Below are 22,088 nucleotides of genomic sequence, written 5' to 3' on the forward strand. Positions count from 1 at the left end.
TCAGAGAATTTACACTCCAACAAATAAATAACACAAGTTTGTTGGACCATAAATTTCTAGAGGTCAAAAATCGAAGCTACTTAACTTGCTTAATGCAGCACCCTAATAATCTCGATGTATACATGTTTAATTATTTATGTCCTGAATATGTGATTTCCACAAAAATTTAGATTCTGAAGATTACACTATGAGAAAAATATACCATTTCTTTGTCCACATCAATAGACATTCTCATGAACATTTACAATATTGTAGATTTAAGTGCACATAATTGAATTGCTGTCCATGCAGGTGTGAAAAATGTTTAAAATACTGTGTTTGAACATTAATTTGGTTTAATGTACTATTGGCATCTGGACAATAATGCACTTATACTTTATTACTTGTCTGAATGACATAAATAATAGAATATATACACATATGTATAATGGCTCAAGATAACTATTACTTAGCATTAACTGTGTTTTTTTTTAAGATAACCATAGCAATAAACAATACATAAGTACTTAATCAAGCATACCCAGGCCAATATTTTAGGTTATATTTAAGGAATGTATAACCTGGATAAAATTGGAATAAAAATATACAAAAATCATATTTTAACCTCAATATCAACCACTTTCCTTCGATCAGGATATTGTTCAAGCTCTGATACACATTAGGTTATTTTTTTTTTAGCTTTCTAAATAAGCACATACTTTAGGTAACCATTTCCAAGTTTGGGGATGTGTTTGTCTTGAAGCTCCATTAGTAAATTGAGTATGATATCTTATTCCATTAAAGCAATATTTTAACATAAGATTTTAAAATATGTTCAGATAGTGGAAAGTGGGAAGCCTTGATGCATAGTACAGAGACACATGATAAACTGTTATAGCAAAAACTTAGTCACTAAACATAATACTTATACCATCTTCATTAGGTTACAGTATGAACACTGGCAGTGGCAGGCACCAAAATCTCAAGTTGAATTTGGGAGAAAAAATAAAATTCAGAACAAAATCCATCAACAATATTTTAGTTTTATTTCCTACACAATGGGGAAAAAAACACCACTAGTTACAAAAAATGTGATCATTTATTCCTTGAACACTGAAACTAAAAAGGCAGCTAAACAAGGGAGCATGAGACTACTAAAATGCAAGCTATGTTCTATGTACCAAGCCAGTGCCCTAGGCATCAGCCTACATCTCTTCTAATTGGTTCATTCTGGGGCTGACTTTTCATCATTGGTCCTCCAAAGGCAGTTCATTTTTCTAATTGGTCAGCCCAGAGGGTATGCTTTTTCTGACTGGTCAGCCTAAAGGGGGTGATTTTGCTAAGTGGTCCATGTACAGGAGATTTTTTTTCTGATTTGCACAGAGCACTGGACTCTTGGCCTTCCTGACTAGTACATGTAAGAGGAAGGAGACCCATGAGAAGTTCCCACGAGACCAAGGAGACTCTTCTCTAGAGAAGAGAATGTTGAGACACATACAATTGATTGAAGATCAGATTCAGAAGGAATGGTTAAGTTTTGAATACAGTATGGAGTTTGAAATTTAGATTATGGGTCATTTTCCACCCTGTTCTAATTGGTTAGCCCAGAGGATAATGTGCCTGATGATATTCTAAATAAATTATTTGTCTTTTCTTAAAACCTGAGTGCTAATCACTGGATATATTAAAATCTTTATACCAGAGTCCATTCTCAAGCACCACATCTCTCCAACCTGTTATATGTTGATTTCTGCACATGCAAACATGCAAAGTCAGCTTTGAATGGCAGTCAACCAAAAGCAGAGTAGACCGCTGGTCTGTATCTAATGTATTTGAGGATTAATAGTTCTATTTATTTTCAAAATATTTGCAAATCTGTATCATGCATGCCTTGATTTTACCTCCAGCATGTAACCAGCTAATTCATTAGAAATTAGGCCAATCTCTATGTGTGTTAGAAAATCTGCATCCCTAGAAAGTTTCGGCTATGTCTACGTGAGACTAACCAATGAAAGTTTAAAACTTCCAACTATCTCAATTCTCTCTCTCTCCCTCTCTCTCTCTCTTTCTCTCTCTCTCTCTCTCTCTCTCTCTCTCTCTCTTTCTCTCTGACATGTAACTTGCATATGAACACACACATACACAAAACTATTGGAGCTTAATTTTTCCTTATGACCATTTTTGTCACGTCTAAAAAGTAACTAAGGGACACAGTGCTGCCTGCAGAAAGGGATTTTATGGTTTTTTGGAAATACTGGCTTCAAGAAAGTAAGGATGTGGTGCGGTCTGGACCATTTCCACAAAATGGGGCTGAGTAAAATCCTATCAAGTTGGGTTTTTAAATAGTTTTTCCAAGGCCAACACATTTCTCTTACTCCTCTCCACTACCTCCACCCACATTGGAATTATGGAAAATGAGCAAGTTAACCAGCAAGTCATGAACTCAATGCTTCGTTAACCCTTTGCACTCAACAATGTTATATTTGCATGTTGAAAATTAGGTTCTTATGGAAAAACATCATAAATTATATTGTTATCTTAAGCTATTCATTTATTTGCTGTTCAATTATCCCAACAATTTTTAAGCTCTGTCTTTTAATCATCCATCTATTAAAATTCCTATTGTTTTTATTATCTTTATGTCCTTGGTTTCTGTATTATTTTCTTTTTATGATTATTATCCACATTTAAAAGTAATGTTCTAGACTATGGTGTGTTGAAACTTCCATATGGCCTGGTACATGGTTCATTTTTTACTCTCTGATAACTCTTAAGATTTTCTCTTTCTCTTATGATCTGCAGTTTCTCTGTGACGTGTTTGTGGGTAGATTTATTTTTATTGAGCCTTCTTTATATAGTGCATGATCTTCTTCAATTCCCAAATTCTTCATATTTACTTCTTCAGATATTTATTCTTTGCATTCTCTCCTTTCTGTTTTTCCTGGAAATTCTAACATGGAAAATATTGATCCCTTCTTACTTTATGTGCTTGGTTCACGATTTCTTGCAAGTGTTTAATGTGAGTTATGGTTTTATTTCTCTGTTTAAGCATCTTAAACATACTCACATTGAAATCTCTGTCAGATTACCCTATGAAATAAATGTTGTATGGATTATATTCACATTCTGATTGGTGATTTTGTTAGTGGTCTTTCTCAGCATCTGATTCAAATGTGTGTTGGAATTCAGGCTTTAAAAAGGTGGGCAGGACAATTTTTGTTTAGATTTTTGTTTCTCCTCTCTGTTTTCCCTCATTCTGCCTAATGGCTACCTCCTTGCAGCGCTTGCCAGGACCGCTGTCCAAACCAGAACCAACGGCATTGCTGGTCCTCACAAGCTGCAGTGATACATAGGATACCGTACATTAAATCCCCAATGCAGTACTTGACCATGAAAACTTACCGAGTATGGCAGCGTAGTTGCTATCTGGAATATTTCCAGTAACTGTGGCAGGAAGAGAAAGAGCTTGGAAAAGCACCCTGGCTTTAAAAGCTTCATCTTAGGGGTGCCTGGGTGGCTCAGTCAGTTAAGCATCTGACTTCAGCTCAGGTCATGATCTCCTGGTTCATTGGTTCAAGCCCCACATCAGGCTCTGCACTGACAATGCAGAGCCTGATTGGGATTCTCTCTCTCCTTCTCTTTGCCCCTCCTCCACTTGCTCTCTCTCTCTCTCTCTCTCTCTCTCTCAAAATAAATAAATGAACTTAAAAAAGAAATAAAAATCTTCTTCTTAGAAGTGACACACATCATTTCTGCTCACATTACCTGTTGTGATTCTTATGACCACACCTGGGTCTGACAATGTGGTATATAGTACAACCCTCTCACAAGATGGAAAACCAGAGATTGGCCACTAGTAATACAACAAACATATCAGGTTTGTCCACTGGACACCAAATATCTGTTTTCCTCTTCTTTCTCATGGCAGAGTACCTTCAATCCCTCTCCAAGGGAGATATTCAAAACCTTCGTCCAATCACTGCTCAAAGCCAGGATGTCTGAGCGATATACAATAGTTTCTACATCAGATCTAGATGTGGCTTTTCTTGATCTGGAGACTCAGGAACTAGAGAGACACAGGTCTGTTTCTCACACTCGCAAAAGATAGTGGGAAAGGATAATACTGGTACACTCTCTTACACTGAAAGAGGGAAAAGAGAGAGAGACATTGACACACACACACACACACACACACACACACACAGACACACACACACACACACACACACACACACACACACACAGAAAGTCACCAGTAAATAGCAAATTCAAGATCCTGCTGAGGAGAGGCCACGAGGGCCTCATATTCTGGGGATGGGTTATGCTCTGCTCTCTGGGAGTACCTCCCAGCCCACCACTCTCCACACCCCTTGGCTCAACTCAACACAAGTCCCCTTTTTTCCTTTCTTTCTTCTTTTTATGTTTATTCATTTTGAGAGAGAGAGAGAGAGTAAGAAAGAGAGAATGAGTGGGGAAGGGCACAGAGAGAGGGAGAGAGAGAATCCCAAGCAGGCTCCACACTGTCAGCACAGAGCCCAATGCAGGGCTCGAACCCATGACCGTGGGATCATGACCTGAGCCAATATCAAGAGTCAAATGCTCTGGGGTGCCTGGGTGGCTCAGTCGGTTAAGCATCCGACTTCAGCTCAGGTCACGATCTCGCGGTCCACGAGTTCGAGCTCCGCGTCAGGCTCTGGGCTGATGGCTCAGAGCCTGGAGCTTGTTTCCGATTCTGTGTCTCCCTCTCTCTCTGCCCCTCCCCAGTTCATGCTGTGTCTCTCTCTGTCTCAAAAATAAATAAATGTTAAAAAAAAAAATTTAAAAAAGAGTCAAATGCTCAACCAACTGGGCTGCCCAGGAGCCCCAAAAGCTCTTTATTTTCCTATTACCACCCTTGACTATTATTTGACAGAACACTGAAGAATACACTTTCCATGAGAACTGAGCTTCTCAGCGTGCTTCCTTCTGGTGGAAATACAGGTGCTGTTCCAGTCTGTTCAGGCTGCTATGAAGAACACCATAGACTGGATGGCCTATTAACATAAATTTATTTCTCACAGTTGTGGAGGCTAGAAATCCAAGGTCAAGGTGCTGGCAGTTTCAGTGTCTGGGGAGGGCCTTCTTCCTTATTCATAGACAGCTGTCTTCTCATCGTGTCTTCACATGGCAGAAGGAGGAAGGGATCTCTCAGGGGTCTCTCTCATAAGGGCATCGATCTCATTCATGAGATCTCTGTTCTCATGGCATAATCACTTTCCAAAAGCCCACCTCTAGATACCATCACATTGGGGATTAGGCTTCAAAGTATGAATAAATGGCAAGTGTCTAAGTAGTTTATTAAGTACCCATGGTAGTCTCTTTAAGTCCAAGCTGGTGGCTCTTTGTGTAGCATTATTCCCTCAAAACTTAAGCAGCTTATTGTCTATTTTCTTCCAATCAGTTTTCTTGTCCCACACCAACCCACCAGTATAAGTGCAGCTACCTTGTGTTCATAAGGCATCAGTGGGAGAGCCACACACAGTTTCTTTTTCTTGAGCCATTTGTCCAACTAAAAGTATTTACTGGGAGAATGTTAATCTATCCAGAAATTTTAACAACCAGTGTGACAAACATAGTCTTTATTTGATCCTTACCTTAAGATGGAGTCTTAAATAGTCTTTGACATTCAATGAATTTTCTCAATTTTATCTTTTGATGTTTTAGTTTGGGAAGTATTTATCTTTTTAACTACAAGTCCCTGATTATACTGACTCTCTCTATTCTTTTCCATTCTTGCTTGCAAATCAGCCGATATTGTTCTGATTTTGTATCTTTCCTATAATAAACTTTCTAATGCAGTCAACAGCAGCCAACACATGCTACTAAAAGTGTGTTTTCCCATAAAGCTACAAATTTATTAGGTATATAATTTGCCTTCTAAGTTAACACAGGCAACCATTTCACTAAGTAATTGGCCACTATATAACATGGATTACCATGCTTTTAACCTCTGTTATTAGTTTCCTTGCAAACTAATGCCTAGCCCATGAACCAAAACCACATATTTAAAGTTGTTTGTTAAAATAGAATTCCAATGTTGATTCCAATTTCTTTTTCAATTATATTGATCTGATTACACTGAAGTAATAAATAACCCTAGAATCCCAGTGGCTTAAAACAACAAATGTTTCTTTCTGTGCCACATTTACATGTCCATCAAAAGTAGGATGATGGCACTGATCCCCATCATTATTGTCCTCACTCTGGGTTGCAGGATGATAAGAAGAGTCACTCTCTGAAACATTACCAATACCCAAATCAAAAGGAAAGAAGAGAATGATGAAGCATGTACTGATTCTAAAATCTTCTACCTAAAAGTGACACACATCACTTCTGTTCCCATGGTCACACATGATAGGTAAGTATAATCCTGTCAGGAAGCAGAGCTAGATATTGGTGGAAAATGTTAGAATCTATCATTAAAATCGATCAAGGAAAAGAAATATTATTATTAAAAGAGATAAAAGCCAAACTTGAAAATTTTAGTAGGGAACTGAAAAATATGAAATGATATATGAGAAGTAGAAATAAAAGTAAATATGCAGGATTCTAGAATTTAAACATGCAAGTGAAATTAAGAACTAGAGGTACAGGTTTAAGAGCAGATCAAGCCAGGCTTAAGACTTTGAACAGGAAAAAATAACTATATAGCATGTTACATACACAGACAAAGATGTGGCTAAGAATCATTGAGGGTATAGTAAATTCTCCATTCACAGCCATTGTTAAAGAAAGCAACAAATATCATCCTCCAGGAAGAAAGAAAATACTCACATAATGGAAAGACAGAGATACTGGAAGAAATGAAGAACAAATAAAGTGATAAGTAAAATATTTAATCTAAGCAAATACTCTGAAACAAGTAACAATAATGTCTTATGGGATTTATTTTCTATACAAAGAAAATAAAAATACATGATGGCCATAGTTTTGGGCAGGTAGAGGATACATAGAGAAAACGTCTTCTCAGATCCTTATGTTTCCTGAGAGGAGAGGAAAAATATCAATTGCCATTAGACCTCGATAAGTTAAGTATGCAGGTTACCACTTCCAGAGTAATAATTAAGTAACAAAAATAGTGTAACTTCAAATAATGGGAAAATATGATCATGAAAATTATCAGTACAAAAGAGGTAAAAAGGAAACAACAAAAGACATAAAATAGATACAACAAATAGAATATACATAATAAGGGAGAATTTTAACCCAAATATTTTGCTAATTATATTAAGTATAAATGGATGAAAAGTTTCAGATAAAGACAGAGACATTCTGATGGGATAAAAACAATGATAACAACTATAAGTTACTTATAAGAGACATGCAATGTAAGAAATCAGATAGAAAAAGTAGTGACAATAAAAAAGATGTACAATGTAGACATCAAGCAAGAAAAAGTTTTCCTTCATAATGATAAAAAATACAGTTTATCAGAAACACAAAACAAATTTTACATTTGTGTGTACATGTTAATGTGGCTTCAGAAAAATTTTTAAATATACACATATACAAGGAAAAGCAAGAAATACACAATCATATGGGAGATTTTAATACTTTCAACAAAACAAGCAGACAAAATATCAATATGCATACATAAAATTTAAACAGCATAATTAATATTAACTAATGCAGACAGATCTATAAATATATAATCCTGCACCCAACAATGATAACTATATCTTCTTTTCAAGCAAATTTGAAACATTTATAAAATTTGGTCATATGTGGAGGCACAAATAATGTCTTAACAAATATCAAAAATATGAAACAAGATGTTTTCTAATCACAATGTAATCAATTGAGAAATAAATCACCAAAAAGTGAATATAATCCCCATATATTACAATTCAGATATACACATTTAAGTGACCCATGTGAAAGAAGATATTGCAAAGGAAATTTAAAATATTTAACTAACTATAATGAAAAACAAAAGCAAATTTATAATCTAAAGTGTCTATATTGGAAAAGAAGAAAGGCTGATATTTTAATGAGCTAAGAGTCAATCACAAAAATTGAGTAAAAGGATAACAAATTGCCCAGATAACTTGAGAGGGGGGGAAAAAAGAAATGAAATCATTAAGATGGAATATAAAAAGAAACTAAAAAAATAAAATAAAGTAAGATCAACAAAATTCTGAAAAACTGTCAAGACTGATAAATTATGCCCCCCCAAAATAAGTGGAGAATCACACACACACACACACACACACACACACACACACACACACCTGCACCCATACACTGTTAGAAATGAAGAAGAGGCTATCACCACAAATCTTGCAGACATTAAAAGGAAACAAAGAGAAAATAATAAGCAAATGTGTATGAATAAGTTTTTAATGTTACTTACTTAATTGGCATAGCTTTGTGAATGATTACAAGGCACACATTCTTGCGCTAACTTTACAGAACAAGAAAAAGAACCCTGCATCCCCATGTTTATAGCAACACTATCAACAGTAGCCAAAGTATGGAAAGATCCCAAATATCCAGGGAGGACCAGGAAGATGGCGGCGTAGGAGGACGCTGGGCTCACCGCGCGTCCTGCTGATCACTTAGATTCCACCTACACCTGCCTAAAGAACCCAGAAAACCGCCAGAGGATTAGCAGAACGGAGTCTCTGGAGCCAAGCGCAGACGAGAGGCCCACGGAAGAGGGGCCCCTCCTGAAGTGGATCACCTAAGGAGAAGCGAGCTAAGCCTACCCCTCCAGCCCCCGTGCACCTTGCCTACCCACCCCAGCTAATACGCCAGATCGCCAGCACCACTAGCCTGGCAGTGTGCAAGTAGCCCAGACGGGCCACGCCACCCCACAGTGAATCCCACCCCTAGGAGAGTGGAAGAGAAGGCACACACCAGTCTGACTGTGTCCCCAGCGGTGGGCTGGGGGCAGACATCAGGTCGGACTGCAGCCCCGCCCACCAACTCCAGTTATACACCACAGCACAGGGGAAGTGCCCTGCAGGTCCTCACCACTCCAGGAACTATCCAAAATGACCAAACGGAAGAATTCCCCTCAGAAGAATCTCCAGGAAATAACAACAGCTAATGAACTGATCAAAAAGGATTTAAATAATATAACAGAAAGTGAATTTAGAATAATAGTCATAAAATTAATCGCTGGGCTTGAAAACAGTATACAGGACAGCAGAGAATCTCTTGCCACAGAGATCAAGGGACTAAGGAACAGTCACGCGGAGTTGAAAAACGCTTTAAACGAAATGCAAAACAAAATGGAAACCACAACGGCTCGGCTTGAAGAGGCAGAGGAGAGAATAGGTGAACTAGAAGATAAAGTTATGGAGAAAGAGGAAGCTGAAAGAAAGAGAGATAAAAAAATTCAGGAGTATGAGGGGAAAATTAGAGAACTAAGTGATACACTAAAAAGAAATAATATACGCATAATTGGTATCCCAGAGGAGGAAGAGAGAGGGAAAGGTGCTGAAGGGGTACTTGAAGAAATTATAGCTGAGAACTTCCCTGAACTGGGGAAGGAAAAAGGCAGTGAAATCCAAGAGGCACAGAGAACTCCCTTCAGACGTAACTTGAATCGATCTTCTGCACGACATATCATAGTGAAACTGGCAAAATACAAGGATAAAGAGAAAATTCTGAAAGCAGCAAGGGATAAACGTGCCCTCACATATAAAGGGAGACCTATAAGACTCGTGACTGATCTCTCCTTTGAAACTTGGCAGGCCGGAAAGGCTTGGCACGATATCTACAGTGTGCTAAACAGAAAAAATATGCAGCCGAGAATCCTTTATCCAGCAAGTCTGTCATTTAGAATAGAAGGAGAGATAAAGGTCTTCCCAAACAAACAAAAACTGAAGGAATTTGTCACCATGAAACCAGCCCTACAAGAGATCCTAAGGGGGATCCTGTGAGACAAAGTACCAGAGACATCACTACAAGCATAAAACATACAGACATCACAATGACTCTAAACCCGTATCTTTCTATAATAACACTGAATGTAAATGGATTAAATGCGCCAACTAAAAGACATAGGGTATCAGAATGGATAAAAAAACAAGACCCATCTATTTGCTGTCTACAAGAGACTCATTTTAGATCTGAGGACACCTTTAGATTGAGAGTGAGGGGATGGAGAACTATTTATCATGCTCCTGGAAGCCAAAGGAAAGCTGGAGTAGCCATACTTATATCAGACAAACTAGACTTTAAATTAAAGGCTGTAACAAGAGATGAAGAAGGGCATTATATAATAATCACAGGGTCTATCCACCAGGAAGAGCTAACTATTATAAATGTCTATGCGCCAAATACCCAAGCCCCCAGATAAAACAAAACAATTACTCATAAACATAAGCAACCTTATTGATAAGAATGTGGTCATTGCAGGGGACTTTAACACCCCACTTACAGAAATGGATAGATCATCTAGACACACAGTCAATAAAGAAACAAGGGCCCTGAATGATACATTGGATCAGATGGACTTGACAGATATATTTAGAACTCTGCATCCCAAAGCAACAGAATATACTTTCTTCTCAAGTGCACATGGAACATTCTCCAAGATAGATCATATACTGGGTCACAAAACAGCCCTTCATAAGTTTACAAGAATTGAAATTATACCATGCATACTTTCAGACCACAATGCTATGAAGCTTGAAATCAACCACAGGAAAAAGTCTGGAAAACCTCCAAAAGCATGGAGGTTAAAGAACACCCTACTAACGAATGAGTGGGTCAACCAGGCAATTAGAGAAGAAATTAAAAAATATATGGAAACAAACGAAAATGAAAATACAACAATCCAAACGCTTTGGGACGCAGCGAAGGCAGTCCTGAGAGGAAAATACATTGCAATCCAGGCCTATCTCAAGAAACAAGAAAAATCCCAAATACAAAATCTAACAGCACACCTAAAGGAAATAGAAGCAGAACAGCAAAGGCAGCCTAAACCCAGCAGAAGAAGAGAAATAATAAAGATCAGAGCAGAAATAAACAATATAGAATCTAAAAAAACTGTAGAGCAGATCAACGAAACCAAGAGTTGGTTTTTTGAAAAAATAAACAAAATTGACAAACCTCTAGCCAGGCTTCTCAAAAAGAAAAGGGAGATGACCCAAATAGATAAAATCATGAATGAAAATGGAATTATTACAACCAATCCCTCAGAGATACAAACAATTATCAGGGAATACTATGAAAAATTATATGCCAACAAATTGGACAACCTGGAAGAAATGGACAAATTCCTAAACACCCACACTCTTCCAAAACTCAATCAGGAGGAAATAGAAAGCTTGAACAGACCCATAACCAGCGGAGAAATTGAATCGGTTATCAAAAATCTCCCAACAAATAAGAGTCCAGGACCAGATGGCTTCCCAGGGGAGTTCTACCAGACGTTTAAAGCAGAGATAATACCTATCCTCCTCAAGCTATTCCAAGAAATAGAAAGGGAAGGAAAACTTCCAGACTCATTCTATGAAGCCAGTATTACTTTGATTCCTAAACCAGACAGAGACCCAGTAAAAAAAGAGAACTACAGGCCAATATCTCTGATGAATATGGATGCAAAAATTCTCAATAAGATACTAGCAAATCGAATTCAACAGCATATAAAAAGAATTATTCACCATGATCAAGTGGGATTCATTCCTGGGATGCAGGGCTGGTTCAACATTCGCAAATCGATCAACGTGATACATCACATTAACAAAAAAAAAGAGAAGAACCATATGATCTTGTCAATCGATGCAGAAAAGGCCTTTGACAAAATCCAGCACCCTTTCTTAATAAAAACCCTTGAGAAAGTCGGGATAGAAGGAACATACTTAAAGATCATAAAAGCCATTTATGAAAAGCCCACAGCTAACATCATCCTCAACGGGGAAAAACTGAGAGCTTTTTCCCTGAGATCAGGAACACGACAGGGATGCCCACTGTCACCGCTGTTGTTTAATATAGTGCTGGAAGTTCTAGCATCAGCAATCAGACAACAAAAGGAAATCAAAGGCATCAAAATTGGCAAAGATGAGGTCAAGCTTTCGCTTTTTGCAGATGACATATTATACATGGAAAATCCGATAGACTCCACCAAAAGTCTGCTAGAACTGATACATGAATTCAGCAAAGTTGCAGGATACAAAATCAATGTGCAGAAATCAGTTGCATTCTTATACACTAACAATGAAGCAACAGAAAGACAAATGAAGAAACTGATCCCATTCACAATTGCACCAAGAAGCATAAAATACCTAGGAATAAATCTAACCAAAGATGTAAAAGATCTGTATGCTGAAAACTATAGAAAGCTTATGCAGGTAATTGAAGAAGATATAAAGAAATGGAAAGACATTCCCTGCTCATGGATTGGAAGAATAAATATTGTCAAAATGTCAATACTACCCAAAGCTATCTACACATTCAATGCAATCCCAATCAAAATTGCACCAGCATTCTTCTTGAAACTAGAACAAGCAATCCTGAAATTCATATGGAACCACAAAAGGCCCCGAATAGCCAAAGTAATTTTGAAGAAGAAGACCAAAGCAGGAGGCATCACAATCCCAGACTTTAGCCTCTACTACAAAGCTGTCATCATCAAGACAGCATGGTATTGGCATAAAAACAGACACATAGACCAATGGAATAGAATAGAAACCCCAGAACTAGACCCACAAACGTATGGCCAACTCATCTTTGACAAAGCAGGAAAGAACATCCAATGGAAAAAAGACAGTCTCTTCAACAAATGGTGCTGGGAGAACTGGACAGCAACATGCAGAAGGTTGAAACTAGACCACTTTCTCACACCATTCACAAAAATAAACTCAAAATGGATAAAGGACCTGAATGTGAGACAGGAAACCATCAAAACCTTAGAGGAGAAAGCAGGAAAAGACCTCTCTGACCTCAGCCGTAGCAATCTCTTACTCGGCACATCCCCAAAGGCAAGGGAATTAAAAGCAAAAGTGAATTACTGGGACCTTATGAAGATAAAAAGCTTCTGCACAGCAAAGGAAACAACCAACAAAACTAAAAGGCAGCCAACGGAATGGGAAAAGATATTTGCAAATGACACATCGGACAAAGGGCTAGTATCCAAAATCTATAAAGAGCTCATCAAACTCCACACCCGAAAAACAAATAACCCAGTGAAGAAATGGGCAGAAAACATGAATAGACACTTCTCTAAAGAAGACATCCGGATGGCCAACAGGCACATGAAAAGATGTTCAACGTCGCTCCTTATCAGGGAAATACAAATCAAAACCACACTCAGATATCACCTCACGCCAGTCAGAGTGGCCAAAATGAAGAAATCAGGAGACTATAGATGCTGGAGAGGATGTGGAGAAACAGGAACCCTCTTGCACTGTTGGTGGGAATGCAAATTGGTGCAGCCGCTCTGGAAAGCAGTGTGGAGATTCCTCAGAAAATTAAAAATAGACCTACCCTATGACCCAGCAATAGCACTGCTAGGAATTTATCCAAGGGATACAGGAGTACTGATGCATAGGGGCACTTGTACCCCAATGTTTATAGCAGCACTCTCAACAATAGCCAAATTATGGAAAGAGCCTAAATGTCCATCAACTGATGAATGGATAAAGAAATTGTGGTTTATATACACAATGGAATACTACGTGGCAATGAGAAAAAATGAAATATGGCCTTTTGTAGCAACATGGATGGAACTGGAGAGTGTGATGCTAAGTGAAATTAGCCATACAGAGAAAGACAGATACCATATGGTTTCACTCTTATGTGGATCCTGAGAAACGTAACAGAAACCCATGGGGGAGGGAAGGAAAAAAAAAAAAAAAAAAGAGGTTAGAGTGGGAGAGAGCCAAAGCATAAGAGACTGTTAAAAACTGAGAACAAACTGAGGGTTGATGGGGGGTGGGAGGGAGGGCAGGGTGGGTGATGGGTATTGAGGAGGGCACCTTTTGGGATGAGCACTGGGTGTTGTATGGAAACCAATTTGACAGTAAATTTCATATATTAAAAAAAAAAAAAAGAAAGATCCCAAATATCCATCGATGGATGAATGGATAAAGAAGATGTGGTATATTTACAATGGAGTATTACTTGGCAATCAAAAAGAATGAAATCTTGCCATTTGCAACTACGTGGATGGAACTGGAGGGTATTATGCTAAGTGAAATTAGTCAAAGACAAAAATCATATGACTTCACTCATATGAGGACTTTAGGAGACAAAACAGATGGACATAAGGGAAGGGAAGCAAAAATAATATGAAAACAGGGAGGGGGACAAAACAGAAGAGACTCATAAATATGGAGAACAAGCTGAGGGTTACTGGAGGGGTTGTGGAAGGAGGGATGGGCTAAACGAGTACGGGGCATTAAGGAATCTACTCCTGAAATCATTGTTGCACTATATGCTAACTAATTTGGATGTAAATTTTAAAAAATTAAAATTAAAATTAAAAAAATAAAATAAAATACATATAATCAGAAAAAATAAACAGAAAAAAAAGAAAGAAAAATAACCCTAACAGTGCCCAGAAGCCCCCATTGTGTCTGATACCAACCACAGTTCTCTTCCTCCAAAAGTAACCACTCTCCTGGCTTTTATAGCCTCACTTCCTTGCAGGAAACACCAGGAAAGGAGCTTGAGGAAAAGCTACCAATTAGGTAGAAGGGAATCATAGAGTGGCATGTCAGGAGCCAAGACAAAAAAAAAAAAAAGTGGGGGGGGGAGGTAGGGAAATAAGTGAGAGTAGGAGGAGGGGGAAAGTCAGAAGAGTGTACCCTCAGATGGGAGGTACCAAAGTTGGCTAATATTCCTGTGGGGTGGTCCAGCTGAAAGAGAAAGAAGCAAGCAAAGCTAGAAGTTGAGTATGAGAATCAAAGAATCCAAGAGTATGAGAGAGCTAAAAGAGATGGGGTGCAGAGCCCAAATGAAGGATCAGAGTGTTTCTGGACTTAGAAGTGAAAAGATGGAGAAATTCCTAGCGATTTCAATATTTAAATGAAATATGAGTCAAAGTTAAAGGTGGGGATGAAAGTATAGGAAGGAGGAATGAGAAATTTGTGGAGAAAAGAAAAGGAACAAAACACTAACTCAAGAAGTGAGAAAGCAATTTACAAGACAAATCCAGTTGAGTTGTCAGTCAGAGTGAAGTGTCCCCTTGTGCAGTTTTGTATGATTTCTTTAAAGGGAAACCAGTTGGCCCGACTGCATCTCCTTCCTCCTGCAACATGCATCTGTCTGTATGTAAGCACAGAACTCATGGTTGGATGGTTGAGTCATCAGAGTGGGGTTTTACCAGGCAGAAATGACAGAAGGAGCAAAAAGAAGGTTATGGAGATTGAATAAAGCAATAATAATGATGAGCCGTGGGCTCTGAGTTGTGCAAGGAAGAACATGAAGACAGGAGGGGGATGTTAGCTAGTAAGAAAGTATTGGGGTAGATTAATTGGAGAGAATTAGTTGATCAGAATTTTTACCCTGTGATTATTTGAGCCCATGCACTGTTAGGAAGGGAGGTGGTTGCAGAATTGGGATAAATTGAGGATTTCAAAGGCAGTACAGTTTCTATCAATGACAAGTTCCAGGTTGGACTGTGGGAAGGGAAGGCTGAGGGGGAGGGAAAGAAAGGGTGATTGGAGAAATATTAGACAAGGAACTGAGGGGCCAGCATGCCACATGGGATATATCCCAGAATGTCAGAGTCACTGAGGGATGGTATGAGAGGGGAAGATGGGGAAAGCTCTAATGAGGAAGCTCTCAGTGAATGAAGAAGAGAGGCTAGGAGGTTGATAGCAAAGAGGGAGAGAAGAGGATGATTATACCGGTTAAAGGCCTTGTGCCCATCAGATCGTCTCTGCACTTGCTCTGTGCCCCAGAGACCCCCATATGCAATCCTTCAAAGGGATCCCTTACCCTCTGGTTTCTAATTCAGTCACTGGAGAGCCTCTCAGGAGCTTGGAGGCAGGGAGGCCTGAATACCCACTCTCCAGGTTGCACCAGGCCGACTGTCCCTTGGCTGCAGGTCACCCAAGAGTCTCCCATTCTGGGTTTTGATAATAACTCCCTCCTTCCTCCTTTTAGATGACCTCTGTTTTTAACTTCAGTTTCCTGCACTATTCTGTGTGGTTTCTGTACACCCTATTTGTATTTTTCTGAATTGTCCCTTCCTTTTTAAAGCCCTTCTTGAATTTTCCTTCTTTGAGTGTGCCATTTGTTTCTTTGCTGGGACTCTGACTAATAGCATGATAGAATCCAACAGCGTGAGCATAGGGTTTTGAAGAAAGAAAGAAAGAAAGAAAGAAAGAAAGAAAGAAAGAAAGAAAGAAAGAAAAGAAAAGAAAGAAGAGAAGGAAGGAAGGAGGCAGGGAGGGAGGGAAGGAAGAAAGGGAGAGAGGGGGAGAGAGAGGGAAAGAGAAGAAGAGAGGAAGAAAGAGAGAAAGAGCAAAAGGAACAAGGAAGGAAGGAAAGAGAAAAGGCCTAATGACCCAGAAGTGGTAATGAGAATTAAGAGGACACCTGCCCCACCACATGACTCAGAAGTATGTAGTGCCTGAGAGAAAAACACTGCCTCAGATAGGAGGGCTCTAGGGGAAGAAATTTCCTCAGTGACCTGCCAGACATCTGGTAGAGGCCACGAGTTGAAAGAATGGCAAAAAAAAAAAAAAAAAAAAAAAAAAAAAAAAGATTTGACAGTGTTTGACAGTGGAGAGGAACATGGGACAAAATGAAGGAAGGCTGCCAGATTTCTTAGCTCCTATAGATATATGACCATTAAGCTATGAATGTACATTATACACTATTCTTCAAGACAAGGGAATAAGGACCCAGAAGGCAATTCAGACACCATCAGAGCTGCTTCCTCAGTTTCAGAGAAGAGGGCCATTGTCTCAGTTTCAACAGGCAAGGTGGCAGCCACCTGGAACTTTGAGGCAGTGACCCTTGCCTAGCAGAACAGCAGAGGCAGGACCTCCACCCAGGGGGTCCAGAAGGCAGAGCACTGAAACAAAGAGTATCTTGAGCCTTAAGATCTAACGACATTTATGTGCTTAGGACCTATTTCTCCTTTTGAAATGGAATGTCTATCCCATGCCTGTCCCACCATTGTATTTTGGAAGTACATGACTTAACCTGGTTTCACAGCTGGAGAGAAATTTGCCTCAGGTTGAATTATACCTTGGATCTAACCCGTTCCGATTTAGATAATATTTAGATAATAACATAATATTTAGACAATATTTAGATAATATTTGGACTTTATACTTTAGAGTTGATGCTGGAATAAGTTAAGATCGGAAGGCAGGTACTGTTGGGATGGAATTAATGTATTTTTCATAGGAGAAGGAGTGAACTGGGGACAGAGGACAAGGAACAGAATGGTATGGCTGAATGTTTGCCTCCCTCCAAAATTCATGTTGAAGTCCTGATTTGGAGGTGTGAACTTTGGGGTGTGATTAGGTTTAGGTGAGGTTATGAGAGTAGGACCCCCACAATGGAATTGGTACCTTTCAGTGACGGGACCTCATTCTCTCTTCTATGTGAGGACACAGTGAGAAGGCATCTGTCCACAAGCCGGGAAGAAAGTTCCTACCAGGAACAGAATCTACCAGCACCTTGATCTTGGACTTCCCAGCCTCCAGAACTGTGAGATATAAATGCCTATTGTTTAAGTACTCAGTCTATGGTAATTTGTTATATCACCTGAGCTGAATAAGATAGAGGGGAGATGGCCAATCACAGGGCAGTGACAGGAATGGAAGGGATGGTTGCAGACTGGGACAGATTAGGGGCATACAGAGAACATAAAAGAAATTTCAGGTGGTAATGAATGTCTGCAGAGGTTAGACCTCTGAGGATGATCAAAGCAAACAGGGAATCAAAGCAAATAGGATTAGAGGCAAATGGACTTTAGGATCTAGTGTTGCATTATGTCCCCATACATTTCAATTATTTATATCGCAATTGGGCATTCAGGTCATAGGCAGGTTTTTTGGCAAGCACCAGGGCAAGGTCACTCTTATAGGCTTTGTTCAGTGGTCTAACTACAGATAAAGGGCACTACTCTCAGGATGCAAACGTTATTCTGCAAGTGATAGAAAGCTTTTTAAAATGGAAGAGACTGGGATGTGTTAAGAGCTGATGGGAAAGCAAGAGGTCGAAGACAGAGAAGAGAGGGCAATCAGTCATGAGAAGTCCCAGAGGCAACTGGATCCCGATGGTGGGTGATGGGATTGTCTTTCATTCTGACAGGAAGGAGATACCTTGCTAAGATGTCACAGGATCTGTTGAGAATGGCATGTAATTTACTCTGCACACTAATTACTCACAATGAATTCATGATGACACATTAAGGTAACAAATTCTGGGCTGGACAGGTCTGTATTCTTCTCAGTGTATTTCTTGTTTCCAGTTTGACCTGCCCTGGGATGTCTGCTTCTTTCTTTTTGACCACTATGAATGTTACCAGTGGTTCTTATCTGTGAGTAGAGCCACGCAAGACTGCGTGTCTTCTGTGTATCTGAATTCTCAAGTCAAAAAATAAGGATTTCTTCTCTGCCCTCTTATGGTCCAGCAGAAACATTCTCTGTGTTGTGAGGATGCTAAAATCCTAAAAGTCCTGTCATGGGAGGAGTCCTTAACTGTTTTGAGTCCAAACATGGTACTATGATGTTTCCTATAGAACATCATCACATGTTCAAGCATTATCAACTAGGGATGTCACTGGTTACAGTAGGTCCGCTAAAGCAGTAACTATCTACACCCTGAGAACAGAGACAGGTGGATCAAAATCAAAAGATCAGAAGGTTGAACAAAATCAAATGAGGGAAGTCGTGGTATTTTCCTAAAAGATATGAAAATAAGATACCAAGTCCAAGGTAAATCCAGACAGATCCCATATCCAAGTCTAAGCTCCAAAGGAGGCAGAGTTCAAGCTAAAGGGAATATGGACTGAGCAAGTCTCTAACACACAGGACTGAAACCAGCCCAGGGTTGTATTACAAAATAAGAGAGTGAAACACAAATGGGGAAGGGACCAGTGAAGCTTTCTCAGCTGGTCTACAAAGAACTTCTGCAGGCATGGCTCCATGAGGATTAAAGAGTAACTCCCCAAAATGCCCAGGAGAAAGGGAAAAGAAATATTCACACTAGTTTAGGAAGGAAGAGTAGAATGGGAGAGGTCTGAGAGCTGACGGCATAGGAAAGTTCCTGGCACGCCCTCTTGAGCACAGATCAGTGACAATATCCAAGTGATTTCTAGGGCAAGATTATTAATATTCTACCATTGATTAGAAGGAAACATTGAGTAGAAGCTCAGGGGTGGGTGTGCTATTCCACAGGAACAGTTATGTTCCCCTAACACCATCACCTGCACACAGCAAACACATATAGTGCAACCTTGATATAACTTGATTAACGTACATAACCAGGTGTATATTTCTTCTGAAGTAAACACCTCCCACCCAGGAGACTGAAGGTGAAGCTGATCTGAGAGAGGAAAAAGTTTCTTTTATTCCTGAGCTTCAAAGATGCTGAGGTTGAGCAAAGATGCTGACTGTATGAGACTTCCAGGTCACCAGGTCAGTTATGGAGGGAATGTTGAGGTTGGGAGGTCCACACCCAGTTCCAGGACAAAGGAGACAGCGCCCTGGCAGCTGGTCGGCCTGTGTTTCAACAGTGACACCATGTGGCAGCAACGGCTACAGGGACAGCAGAAGACCATTAGACTTCTGTTTTTCTCTCTGACACAACTGACTATTGACTAAGACTGTTGACACTCCGATGACAAAGCCCCTCAGATTCCTGCACCTACTCGCCGCTCCTGTGTGCTCTGGATGTGGGCGTTAGTAAGGGGAAAATGCTCAGGCAAGGAAGGAAGATCTTCAAAGGTTGGGAGAGGAGGACCAGACTCACTTTGAAGAAAGAAACAGAACTGCCTAGTACCACTGGAAAAACAAGTGACTACAGCCCTAAGACAGGTCTTACTTTGCAATACTCATGATATTCAGGACCTGTCTGGAGTTACACAGTAAAATCATACAAGTCAGAACAAGTAGGAACCCTGTACAGTTTTGAAACAGTGTGGATTTGGCATGAGGCCAAGGGGGTGAAAATCACAGTTCTTGCAGTGATCAGCAGTGTGACCTTGGACATATTCCTTAAACCATCTGAGCTTTGATTCCCACGCCCACCAATGGAGATGAGGTACAGGATCAATGTGATCATTATAGCCATGGTGTTTCCACACTGTGAAATCTCACATCCTTTCTCTGCTTCTCAGGACACGTTGCAATGATGCTTTTGCCGTCAGCATGAGAATAACGAGCCAAGATTGGAACTGGCTACATCTCTGACTTGTTTATAATGGTGACAAATTTATATTAAACTGTATGAGAGGGAAATGATTAAATCAGTATGGCGAATTCATATTAGGAAATATTAAGCAGTTATTAAAATGAAGCCTTTGGTGAATTCCAATGACATTAGAGATTGCTGACAGACCAATATGAAGTGGGAAAGGAAGTACATAAAGCCTCATATGTAATGTAACCAAGATCACATTTCATATATAGTACTCACATATGCATAGATGCATCAGCACAGAATCACAGAGGCTTAACAGAGACGGAAAAATCTTAATAATGCATCTCTCGTAGTTTTTAAAGTGGTTTTGGTGGGGGGCATATTCCGATTTTATCTTCATTAAGTAAAACACTTTAAAAATGAACTTAGAAAAACAAACAAACAAACAAACAAATGAACTTCGAGGTGCCTGGGCAGCTCAGTAGAATCAAGCGTCCGACTCTTGATTTCAGCTCAGGTCATGATCTCACGGTTTGCGGGATCAAGCCCTGTGTTGGGCTCTGCGCTGACAGCACGGAGCCTACCTGGGATTCTCTCCTCCCTCTCTCCCTGCCCCTCCCCTGCTCACTCTGTCTCTCTCTCTCTCTCTCTCTCTCTCTCTCTCTCTCAAAATAAATAAACTTTAACAATATATTTTAAATGAAATTAAATAGTAGCACTGCTTGATAGCTTTCTCAGTGTAATGTCAGCTACCATCCTAAGAGACAAGGGCTTCATCTTCTCTTTTGTATGCCCCCACTCTAGATTAATGTATGGGAGACGTTTCGTACATCCTCCAAATGTATTTCCCCTTGGTCTAGGCCACACTCTAGTGGATACCCACTCTAGGTTCTGAAGTGGATCCTAGTATCTTGCCAGACAGCTGATTTGCAAATACTTTCTTCCACTGCATGGATTCTGTTTTCACCTTCTGGGAAATGTCCTTTGCAGCAGAAAGTTTAAAATTTCATCATTTTTGCTTCTGTCACTTGTGCTTTGGGGTCCTATCTAAAAGGTTTTATCCACCAAATCTTTTAAAAGGAGTCAGAAGCAACAAAATGCTATATACTGGAGTGCTGTCCCTTCTTGGCTACTTGTTTCCTTTTTCCTGGTTTCTCACAAAATTCCTGATGAGGATCCTAATTTTGCAGCACCTGGTTTGAATCTCCCCTGGTGTCATCATCATTCTCCCCTCCCTGCTTGTCATCACACTGTTAGAACCTTGCCGTGTCTTCTCTTGCCAAGTCCAGGCTCCAGCAAGCCTTCCCTCAGTCTTTTATGGGCTTCTGGCCAACAGAAGAGAAACCAGTTAATCTACAATAGTCATCTCACCAAAATGCCACCTTGACCACGAGCAAGACAACCCTTTCTATTGTCATGCAAAACCATTGGACTCTTCTTGATTCCAAATTCCACATTCTGCACCAGGTTCTGGACATTCCTCTGCATAACAAAAATTTTACTAAATCACTGGCCACGTTCCCAAACTCTCCAGAATGTGAGCTTCTACTGAACATTAACTTTGCCCCACTCTTGGAATAGGAAAAGTATTGCAATTTTAAAAACAGGACCCTATTACTTTTACAGTCATGAGTCTTTTGTTCGGGTAAAGGCAGGGTAAGGGCTCACAGCAAAAAGGGAAGTAATTTCATCCCGTGTCAGTGAAGGAGTCCTCAGTGCAGGACAGCTATGTGCAGTGACTCATCTTAGAGGAGGGAGTCCCCTAAAAGTCCCCTGAGGATGGTAAC

At 39.7% G+C, this 22,088-nt stretch overlaps 1 long non-coding RNA gene across 2 annotated transcripts; it reads right to left on the bottom strand.

Annotated features, from left to right (window-relative positions):
• Positions 1 to 6,940: 6,940 nt before the first annotated feature.
• On the bottom strand, positions 6,941 to 21,704 carry LOC122231076. 2 transcript variants are annotated; one of them, XR_006208201.1, is made up of 3 exons: positions 21,495 to 21,704; positions 20,578 to 20,725; positions 6,941 to 7,001 (listed from the first exon to the last, which is right to left on the bottom strand). It is a non-coding gene; the product is annotated as an uncharacterized LOC122231076 (long non-coding RNA). The 2 variants fall into 2 exon arrangements; XR_006208200.1 differs by having other exon boundaries at positions 21,185 to 21,704.
• Positions 21,705 to 22,088: the final 384 nt, after the last annotated feature.

Source organism: Panthera tigris, chromosome A1 (assembly GCF_018350195.1).
Source record: "Panthera tigris isolate Pti1 chromosome A1, P.tigris_Pti1_mat1.1, whole genome shotgun sequence".
In the NCBI taxonomy this organism is placed as follows: Eukaryota; Metazoa; Chordata; class Mammalia; order Carnivora; family Felidae; genus Panthera; species Panthera tigris.